A 12,072-nucleotide genomic window follows, 5' to 3' on the forward strand; every position below is an offset into this window, starting at 1 on the left:
TTCTTTTTCAGGAATAAGGAGTTCAGCAACAACATGGACAAATCTCAAAATAATCAATGCTGAATGACAGAAATCAGACCAAAACAAAAAAGAAGAGCATAAGTTGTATGATTCCATTTATACAAATTTCTAGCATTGGCAAACCAATCTGCAGTAGTGGAAAGTAGATTAGTGGTTGATTGAGGATGGAGCTAGAGGGATAGGTGGCAAGAGGAAGACTGAATTACAAACGGAAGGGTATGTTCATTCTGTTGTGATAACTTCCCATGTGCTGATGTCAAAACTCACCAAATTACACACTTTAAATATGTACATGTTACTGTGTATCAATTATATCTTGCTAAGGCTGTTTAAAATAAAAGCTCCATGTCATTCATGGAGCTTAATCAGTAGCCCAGTTTCTCAGTTTCAACATTAATGACATTTGGGGCCAGCTAGGTCTTTATAGGAGGGTCTGTCCCATGCATTGTAGGGTGTTCAGCAGCATCCCTGGCCTCTGTCTACTACATACCAGTAGCACCATGTGATATTATGATTTATCATAAGAAATAAACATTTGATCTTCATCCACTCTTCTTGTCACATATCTCCTAAAATCCTGAGAATTTTGTAAGCAATGAGAGTGGCCAGAGTATCTCTTGTTAGCTTAATAAAGTGACTTCTGCCAAGCACCCAGGTAACCTAAGGATGGGGGCTGGTTACCAGGGGACCCAACCACAGGATTGGAGGGTTGAAACTTTCAGTCCTCACCTTCACCTCTGGGGAAAGACGAGAAGCTGGAGGTTGAATCAGTCGCTAAAGACCAATGATTTCACCAACGCCTATGCGATGAAGGCTCCATAAAAGCCTAAAGGGAGGGTTTGGACAGCTCCCAGGTTAGGAAACTTGAATACTTCCAACCACCGCCTTCTGTGCACGTTCAGTCACTCAATCATGTCTTACTCTTTACAACCCCACGGACTGTCGCCCGTCATGTTCTTTTGTCCATAGGATTATCCCGGCAAGAATACTGGAGTGGGCTGCCATAAACTGCACAAGGACACAAGATCCTTTGTTCATCCTATGTATCTCTTCATCTGACTGTTGATTTGTATCCTTTAATATCCTTTATAATAAATTGATAATCCCAGAGAGTATACAGGTTTCCTGAGTTCTGTGAGTCACTCTAGCAAATTAATCAAACCTAAAAAAGGGGTTGAGGGAACCTCTGATTTAGAGTCAGTTGGTCAGAAGCACAGGTAACAACCTGGGCCTGAAATTGGCATCTGAAGTAGAGGGGAGTCTTGTAGGACTGAGTCCTTAACCTTTGGAATCTGATACCACTTCTTGGGAGATAGTGTCAGAGACAAGTTGAATGGTAGGACACTCAGCCAGTGTCAGACAATGGCTAAAAAACAGCATAGAAGTTGGAATTGGTGATGAGAACCATTAACCAGCCCACCAACAATAATGACAAAAATGACATCAGATGCCAAATGTCCCCTCATCGTAGGGGGTGGAAGGGAAGAGAATCACCTAGAGGTGACAGCCATATGTCTAGAGGGATTTAGCAGGTTACAGAAGAAGTAAAGGAAGGGACTAACCTGAGCCTTGAGTCTCTGTGGACCAGGAAATCCATTCGGCCCTAATAATCAGTGCTGTGGATTGAACAGAGCTTCAAGCTGCTAGCATGAGCAGAAGGCTGGCTGGAGGGCTGTAAGGCTCCTGAAAGAAATGTCATAAAGTGCCAAAGTCAGCTGCTGTAGGAGAAGAAAAGTCTTAAACAATAGCAAAGAAAGATTCAAGGGGAAAGTAAGAAGAATTTAAATAATATCCTGAATTTGTTTATATTTCCCAGAGTACTATTACTCGTCTTACTGGGTCCTTACAAAGACCATGCAAGGAAGGAAGCAGTGAATATTGTTCTTCTTGCTTTTCAGAGGCAGAAACTAAGACCTAGAAAGAGTATCCGTCAGCTTCTGAGTTCCTTAGCACTTAGTTTCTGAGCACAGCCTTAGCAAAGAAAAGTTAGATAACCTCACGCCTAATTAGAGCCTCCAGATAAGAATTCTAAAGGTCTATGAGGCTATGATTAAGGGTTCTCAACCCCTGATGGCATCCAACAAGAAACAGGCTGTAACTTGCAGGTAAGAAATTCAGATTAGGAAGTTTAGTTTATGGAATCATTTCTGGGGTGAGTCTTGCCAGACAAAGAATGTGTGATTGAGCGATACTGAAGAACATGCTCTCCTGGTGTTCAAAAATAGAGATACTTCCTTCACTGGAATGATTTCAAGTTGCTGATAGAAGGCAGGGGGATTAATTTGAAGCAGTTAGAGGAGGGGAGAGAACTTAAAAGTGAGAGGCCAAAGGTCATTTACACTGGGGTCTAGCTTCAACCTCAGCACATTTAGGAATGGGTTAGATTTCAGAGAATCCAGTCTCTCCTTTTGCATGCTTTTCCCTTCACAGATATTGAAACGTTTCCTTTAGAAAAGCACAAACATTTATATGTAGTGTGAAGGTTTCAAAGGCTCTTCTGCCACAAAGGAAAGCATTCCTCCCTCCTCCCCACCTCCCAAAAAGAATTGCAGACCTGTGTGGGAGACTGAGAAATACTTGGGAAAGAGGCCTTCAGATATCACATAGGTGACACCATGAGGTCCACTCCTCACCAGCCCCGAGGAACCTCACTGCAGGCTGGCCATTGTGAGAAGATCCACAGAGACTCAGTCACACCAGCTTTCTAATGGCAACCTAGCTAGTTGCCAGAATTCAATGTACATTTATGATGTGACAATATTTTGATGACTATGTTTACATTTTTAGAGTGACTTTCTTCTAGGTGAGCTTTAAAGAATGTTCCACATGAGCTCCTTAACTTTTTAATTATAAGTTAACAACTTTATAGTGAAATATGAAGAGAATCCTCAAAAGGAAAAATCCACATGGCAAAAGAAACAATCAATAAAGCGAAAAGACAACTTACAAAATGGGAAAAAAAAATCTGTAAACCATATATCTGAAAAGGGGTTAATATTCAAAATATATAAAGAACTCACACAGCAAGAACTCAGTAGCAAAAACACAACACAATTAAAAATGCGCAAACAACTTAAATAGATATGCTTCCAAAGATATACAAATGGCCAACTGGTATATAAAAAGATATCTAACATCACGTCACTAAGGAAATGCAAATTAAATCCATACTGAGGTATCACTTCACGATTATTAGAACTGCCATCATCAAAAAGCCAAGAAAGCAAATGCTGGCAAGCATGTAGAGAAAAGAGAAATCTTGTGCATGGTTGATAGGATGTAAACTGGTATAGCCACTGTGGAGAACAATAGAGAGGCATCTCAAAAATTTAAAAATAGACTTACCATGTGATGTGGGCTTCCTTGGTGGCTCAGATGGTAAAGAATCTGCCTGCAATGCAGGAGACCCCAGTTCAATTCCTGGGTGGGGAAGATCCCACGGAGAAGGGATAGGCTATCCACTCCAGTATTCATAGGCTTCCCTGCTGGCTCAGATGGTAAAGAATCCGCCTGCAATGTGGAAGACCTGGGTTTGATCCTGGATTGGGAAGATCCCCTGGAGGAAGGTTTGGTAACCCACTGCAGTATTCTTGCCTGGAGAATCCCCATGGACAGAAATGCTTGACAGGCTACAGCCCATATGGTCAGAAAGAGTTGGACATGACTGAGTGACTAAGCACATGTATGATCCAGCAATTGTACTTCTGGGAGTATAACCCAATGAAATGAAAACACTAACTTAAAAATGATATCCAGGCCCCCATGTTCATAGCAATATTATTTACAGTAGCCAAGACATGAAAGCAACCTAAGTGTCCATCAATGGATGAATGGATAAAGAAAATGTGATATGTATATACATATGATGGTGGTTTAGTCACTAAGTCATGTTCAACTCTTGCGACTCCATGGACTGTAACCTGCCAGGCTCCTCACTCCATGGGATTTTCCAGGCAAAAATATTGGAGTGTGTTGCCATTTTCTTCTCCAGGGGATCTTCCTAAACCAGGGACTGAAACTGGGTCTCCTGCATTGCAGGTGGACACTTAACCAACCGACCTACCAAGGAAGCCCATATAAGCCCATATATATAGCCCATAAATATAAAAAATATATATATATTTACATATATATCACATTTCTATATTTATATTTATTATGCATGTACAAAATAGAAAATTATTCAGCCATAGGAAAACAAGGAAATCCTGCCATTTCCACAACATGGATGAAACTTGAGGGCATTATACTAAGTGAAATAAGTCATACAGAGAAAGACATACTGTATGATCTCATCCATATGTGGAAATAAACAACAACAAAAAAAAACATCAAATTCAGAAAAAGAGATCAGATTTATGGTTGCCGGAAGGGCAGGTGGAAGGCAGCTGGGTAGTGGAAGGCAGCTTGCAGAAAAGTGGTCAAAAGGTACAAACTTCCAGTTCTAAGATAAATAAGCACTGGGGATGTAATGTACAACCTGATGCCCGATAATACGCAGGAAAGTAATTAAGAGAGTAAATCTTAAGAGTGTTCATCATAAGAAACACTCTTTTCTATGCTTTTCTCTTTTCTATGCTTTTTCTATGCATTGTATCTATATGAGATGATGGATGCTAACTAAACCTATTGTGGCAATCATTTCATTATGAACGGAAGTCAAATCATTTAGCTGTACACCTTAAACTCACACAATGGTATATGTCAATAAAACTGAGGAAAGGAGAAGAAAAAAGGAAAACCCCAGCCTTCTTTTACCATAAAATCTAAACTACTATCAAGATATAATGATCCCTCCTTGCTTTAATATTGTACAGATATAATTTTTCATAGTTGCTATCAATGTACTCAATATTAAGATTTTATTTACTTAACATCATGGAATCTAGATTTTTTTCATGTCCCTACCTCATTCATATATTTTTTAAAAGTAATGTGATATTCAGTTTGTTAGCATACCAGATTATTTAAACACATCACCATAGTTTGGTCATTCACACTGTTGTTCACTGAAAGATAAAAGTCTTCTTTTTTTTAAGAATCCATATGAGGAGTATTTACTCCTGAAAAGATGTTTACTACGATTCAGTTTATGGGTTAAACATTAAATGAGAAAAGTCTTAATAGGAATGTGATACTTATCTCCTGATATTTTGCTCATTCATTCATTCAGGGAGCCAGATGAAGCAGAAAGATGAAAGGATCTTGAGCCCTTGGCAGCCTCTTACTGCTGTCTGTCATGTTTGTTCTGAACTGCCTATCACACAAATCCCTACTTCCAAAACCACAGTAGTCAAGTTTCTGCCTCTTGTAGCTAGAAGCAATCCTAACTGATAGACCAGTGAAACATTTCTTTCTGTCTGCACCGCCCTTCCTGCTTTGCTCCCACCTCTCTGCTTTCCGAATAAGCCCTGCACATCCACTCTTGATCCTATCCCCTGACCCCTGTTTCCTCTTAGATCCTGTTCATAATGTCTTTTCTTATCTGTGCCCTCTATCTCTCCCTCCATCCTGGCCCTTTATATCTACTAATGAACCTGTTAGGAGCTCCTTTCCCTCCACCTAGCGCACCCCCAGGTTAACCCTCTCTTCCTCTCCTTCCCTTACCACCAGACTTCTTCACAAACTTGTCTACACCCACTCACTCCTCAGTCTTGTTCAAGCTGACTTTCACCCCCACAGCTGTGGAACCAGCAATGAGCTCACCCACCATCGACTTCCTAGTCAGCACATCACATGGCCTTTTCTCAGTCTCCATCCTTCTCCAGCCTTCTGAATATGACACTTCTGATCACCTTGACCTCCTTCTTTTAAACTTTTTTTTCAAATAGAAATATATTAAGTTTTAGGGAAAATTAGTTCAAATGATTGAAAAAATGAATATAGAACTACACAGACCCATTTCCTTTCCTTTTCTAGATGCCACTAAAATATAATAAGAATTTTTTTTAAAACACAGTTGCCCTACTCCCCCCAAAAAGGAATCATCCAAAGGATAAAGAGAATAAGAAAAAAAATATTTTGTGGCAGCCATGAGACTGCCCAGGCTTCCATCTATGGGAGTGTAATTGACTAAGGGTCCCTGCTGCTGGGCTCTGAAACTCACCCACAACCCATAGTTGAGTTTGGGCCGATGTCACGCTTCCCCGGGGCTGCTCCCTACTGATGACTGAGTATCGTAAGGAACTAAGGCAAGACCACTCCCAGCAGACGCCAGACTCTTCCGAAAGCCAACTTTGGCTCAAGGACTCCTGCCTGCCTTGCTGAACACCCTTGCCTTGCACCATGGTCTGGGGTGCTCCAACCAGCCTTATTCCCTCCTCTCTTTCCTTCTCATCTCAGTCTCAAGCTCTCCTGGCCTTTTCTGACTCCCTACCCATATTCTCTCAAAAAGGCAGTTCTCTAATAAAACCCTTGCACACTTAATATCACCTTGAAATCTGCCTCTTGGGAGACCCAGACTATTGCATAACTGCAAGTGAAAGATTTCAGCAAATATTTGGAAGATAACAAGCTGATGGAGGAGCAGGAGCTGATGTAAACCATGTGACCCATAAGCACAGTGGAACAGAAAGTTGATAGGCATTGAGCCAATTGCACCAGCAGATCCAGAAACAATTGGGACTTGGAGATGCAACTTATTGCAGAAGGCAAGGAGGGGGGTGCAATGTGGGGTGCAATGAAAAACGGCTTCATCCCGTAAAAATCTGAATCCAGAGAGATCAGGCCACCATCTCCTCTCCCAGATCCTGCCCACCCTCCACAAGCTAAGCCAGGCCCAAACTCCTGGTCTGCAGCAAGTGTGCAATAATAAATACGTGTTGTTTCAGGCTGCTCAGTTTGTGGTAATTTGTTACACAACAATAGATGATTAGAGCACACAGAAAATATAAAACACACAGCAGTTATTTGGAAAGGAGGCAAATGCAAAGGCTGTGGATGGGGGAGGAATATGAGGAAGTATTATATATTTTAATATTAGTTGTTTAAAGCCATTTGGATAATTTTAGCAGGCACATTACTTTGATGTACTCTTTTAAAGTAAAAATTTAAATGCATTAAAGGACCACCAAAGTGGGGGTTAATACCTGAGATGGTCTGACACTGGGCCAGCCAGTCACAGCAGGGCCTGGGGGAAGATGAAAGTCAGGAGCAGAGCTAGATGCTAATATAAAGTGAGGAGGCTCGGAGGTGGCAGTCTAAGCTTGATAAAGAGGCAAGAGTTGGAGATTCCTTAAAAAATTAGGAATAAAACCACCATATGACCCAGCAATCCCACTCCTAGGCATATACCCTGAGGAAACCAAAATTGAAAGAGACACATGTACCCCCATTGTTCATTGCAGTACTATTTACAATAGCTAGAGTATGGAAGCAACCTAGATGTCCATTGACAGATGAATGGATAAAGAAGTTGCGGTACATATACACAATGGAATATTGCTCAGCCATAAAAGGAACGCATTTGAGTCAGTTCTAATGAGGTGGATGAACCTAGAACCTATTATACAGAGTGAAGTGAGTCAGAAAGAGAAAGATAAATATCATATTCTAATGCATATATACAGAATCTAGAAAAATGGTACTGAAGAATTTATTCACAGGGCAGCAATGGAGAAAGAGACATAGAAAATAGACTTGTGGACATGGGGAGAGGGGAGGAGAGGGTGAGATGTATTGAAAGAGTAACATGGAAACTTACATTACCATATGTAAAATAGTTAGCCAACGGGAATTTGCTGTGTGGCTCAGGAAACTCAAACAGGGGCTCTGTATCAACCTAGAGGGGTGGGATGGGGAGGGAGATGGGAGGGAGGTTCAAAGGGGAGGGGATATATGTATACCTGTGGCTGATTCATGTTGAGGTTTGATAGAAAACAGCAAAACTCTGTAAAGCAATTATCCTTCAATAAAAAATAAATACATTTTAAAAAAAAGACGCAAGAGTTGGCAGGAAGAGTTGGACACCAAACCAATGATGAAGCTAGCGGGAGGGGAGGGGTAGGGTGTTTACAGAGCTATCCTGGCCATGTGAGAACCATATAACACCAGGCGGTATCTGTGCTTTGCTTTATGGATTATCAGTTATACAGTACATGATGTATTGAGTGGACTTACAGGTGTCTGATTGGGACTGAAAATAACTATTGCTTTTCTCCTCAAAGGAACAGGTATACATTACTAGATTTACAATTCAAATATGACTTTGTAATCTGACTTTTTAACACATTCAACTTTCCTATGTCTCTCAAATTATTTTGTGACTGCACACTAACATTGCTTAAATGAATCATCCTTTCTTTAAATCACTGTAATATTGCTGAATATTCAGGTTATTTCAAATGTGTCATGTAGAATCGACCATATTGAACATCTTCATTCTCATAGCACTTTTAGTCTATTCAATTATTTCCTTGGAAAATCCTCAATTCTAGGATCACTGGATTGAGGAACATACACATATGCCTAGATCGATATGCAGATGACACCACCCTTATGGCAGAAAGTGGAGAACTAAAGAGCCTCTTGATGAAAGTGAAAGAGGAGAGTGAAAAAGTTGACTTGAAGCTCAGCATTCAGAAAACTAAGATCATGGCATCTGGTCCCATCACTTCATGACAAATAGATGGGGAAACAGTGGAAACAGTGGCTGACTTTATTTTTTTGGGCTACAAAATCAGTGCAGATGGTGACTGCAGCCATGAAATTAAAAGATGCTTACTCCTTGAAAGGAAAGGTATGACCAACCTAGATAGCATATTAAAAAGCAGAGACATCACTTTGTCAACTAAAGTCCATCTAGTCAAGGCTATGATTTTTCCAGTGGTCATGTATGGATGTGAGAGGGGACTATAAAGAAAGCTGAGCACCGAAGAATTGCAGCTTTTGAACTGTGGTGTTGGAGAAGACTCTTGAGAGTCCCTTGGACTGCAAGGAGATCCAACCAGTCCTGAATGTTCATTGGAAAGACTGAGATTGAAGCTGAAACTCCAATACTTTGGCCACCTGATGTGAAGAACTGACTCATTTGAAAAGACCCTGATGCTGGGAAAGATTGAGGGCAGGAGGAGAAGGGGACGACAGAGAATGAGATGGTTGGATGGCATCACCGACTCAATGGACATGGGTTTGGGTGGACAGGAGTTGGTGATGGACAGGGAGGCCTGGTGTGCTGTAGTTCATGGGGTTGCAAAGAGTCGGACACGACTGAGCGACTGAACTGAACTGAACTGAGATGAGAATTACCCTGGTGCTTTCCAAAAGCCTTAAGCCATTTTAAATGCAGGAGTGTATCTGTTTTACAGTTATTTCTCCACCATTTGGTGTTTCCTTTAACTGCCCCTTCTCTTGACTAGTTTAGCAGAAGTAAAGTCATGCACAGGATTTTCTTTAATTTTCATATCTTTAAATTCAAGGTAGAAAGCCTCTCCCTTTATGTTTGTCTATAATTTGTCTCAGTCCCTGTATGGATCGCCTGTTCTCTGCGCCTGCATGGATCATCTGTTCTCTGCTGCAGAGCTGGCTCCGAGAGCGCCTTTGATTCCTCCTCCCTCCTGGTAGGGATCCCACCATGCTATCCTGAGCCCACGGCTTTTCTCTTCCAGCAGTCTCTCCCAGGGTTTCATTAATCACTCTGGAGCAATGTTTCTCAGAGAGTAGAACAAGGTCCCTTCTCCGAAAAAGGCACTTGAGACACCCTCAAAGCGCACATTTCCTAGCCTGATGCCCAAATGCACAGAAGCTCCCTGAATCCGCCTCTTAAGCAACTTCTCAGAAGTGATTCTGAGACTGACAACCACTGAGGTAGGACAGCCAAATTTCTCTCTCCCATTTCAGTGTTTTCCTTGCTCTGCACCAGTGAGGTTCAGTGGCCTCCTGGGTCTCTCCAGCCTGCTGTGCCCTCAGACTTCGCACACCCTAATAGCACTGCTGGTCTGCAGCCTGGCTCTTCTCTCACAGGCACCCTCCGCAGATCGGCTCCCACTGTCTTCCCTTTTGATGAAAACAGAACCACCACTCTTCCAGTCTTGGGCCCCATGCGCAGAGATCAAAACTGACGGCCATTTCCAAACTATGCTTTGAAGGCGATCCCTCTTTGGATAAAGGCCTGGTAGACCCTGGGGTAATGACTGGCCTTTCTGTTTGTCTGCATGCCACATCACATTCAGAAAGCATAACTCAATGTGACAGAGAGCAGCAGCAGGCAGGCAGATGGGGTGGCTCTCTGTGCATCTCTAAGAGAGCCGCGCCCTAGGAAGTGCTCTCTCAGTGGGCCTGCCAGCCCATCACCATGCCCGCCCAGGACAGGATGTGAGCAGAGGGGTGAGAGAAGAGGGCCACCTCCTCCACGCAAAGCAGCTGGGAGCAAAACAGAGGTTTTCTTCATCCTCCAGGCCTTGATCTCTGCATCTGAAGGCAGAAAACAGTCCGGGTTCCTGACACAGCTCTGATGGGAAGAAGTTTTCTGCGAACTCTTCTCTTTCTGCTAGCGAAGTGCATCTACCTCCTACACTCTCCATAAAAGAGTAGTCTTGAAAATTAATAATTCAGGTGAAGATACAATCAAATCAATGTGCTCTCACCCTGTGCTGTATTTTCATTTTTAAAAGAGGCCTGGGGAAGGTGATGCCTAACCTAAAATAATACATTGATATCAGTGGGATTTCTAGACCTTGAGCATCCACATCAAAGGGAGAAGAGGGATCCAGACACCTTGCTTTTCGCCACCAAAGCCACACGTTCGTGGGCTATATCCATCCTAATGTCAGCTCTGGCTTCTAGTTCAGTGAAGGGATTCTTTGCCATAAAAGTCAGGTGCCTGAACATTTGTGAATAAATCAGTTTTCTCAACCTGTTTTCCCAAATCTACATTCTCAAAACATGTTCCACAGTCTCAGGGCCATATACTATGACCCTCTTGGAGATTTAGAATGCATGTTAAAAGTTCTGAGAAACTGTCTAGTAAAGAACCATATCTAACTTTTTTAATCCAATTTTTACCAAATTTCTTGAACTCTGACATATTTCCCCTAAATATTTCCAAGAAGCATTGCAGGCAACCAGTATCCTATAGTACACAATTTGATTACTTCTACATCTGCTTTTAAAAAATCAAATCCTGTTTCCTCGTGGATTTATTTCATCATCTCAGAAAGTGTTCTCTCCTTCCTTATATAGACTCTAGCTAATATTAAAGCTTGAAATTTAATTTCTAAACCAAGGTCACAGTTTGCTAGGAGGCATTGCCTAAAATGCAAAGAATGCTTTGTGAATTCTTTAGCCAAATGCAGCTTCTCTAGAAATAATAATGTGTTTCTATGTCACTACTTGTTCACTCATTCATCATTCAATCATTTGTTCACTTACTCACTTACTCCACTCATTTATTCCCAGAAGCACTGTGATAAGATCTGCCATTGTAAAGGGGGAAAATTCACTGGTGTTTGTGATAAGTCCTATGACAGATATAAAAAGAGAAAAGTCCTATTTCTTTCCCAGCTGAGAAGGGGTGGTGGAAGTATGCAGTTCAAATAAAGGTCATGGCAAGGCTGACAGTGGAGATTAGGAATTTTGATTGCAAATGAGGGAGATGCTATTTCAATTAGCTTTTAAGCAAAAGAGGGGATGTGTTGGCTTATTACATTGGCAAGTCCAAGGGAGGTGCTAGCCTCAGGTCTGCTTGCCCCATCTGTCTCTCATCTCTGTTTTTCTCTCTGTAGCTTGAGTCACGGCCAGAAAAGACAGGCTTTTGCCAGGAGACAAGAAAAATAGCAGTTCTCAATTTATTCAGTCTTCCAGCAACATAATCATAAAAGCAAGGCCCCTTCTCTCACTCTCTCTCTCTCTCTGTCTGTTAGTCTTGAAGAAGGATTCTCATGTCCCAGATCAGCCTTCACCCTCTGTTTCCAGATCCATCACTAGGACCAGGGCCCAGGTGCTCATCAGTCTGTAGTTTTGAGTTCGTCTCAAGGCCTACAGGAACCCCAGGGCCACCCTGGAGGCGGCACACAGCTGACCACATCTCTGTTTTCACACCACCTAGGCCGTGAT

This window comes from Muntiacus reevesi, chromosome 3 (assembly GCF_963930625.1).
Source record: "Muntiacus reevesi chromosome 3, mMunRee1.1, whole genome shotgun sequence".
Lineage (NCBI taxonomy): Eukaryota > Metazoa > Chordata > Mammalia > Artiodactyla > Cervidae > Muntiacus > Muntiacus reevesi.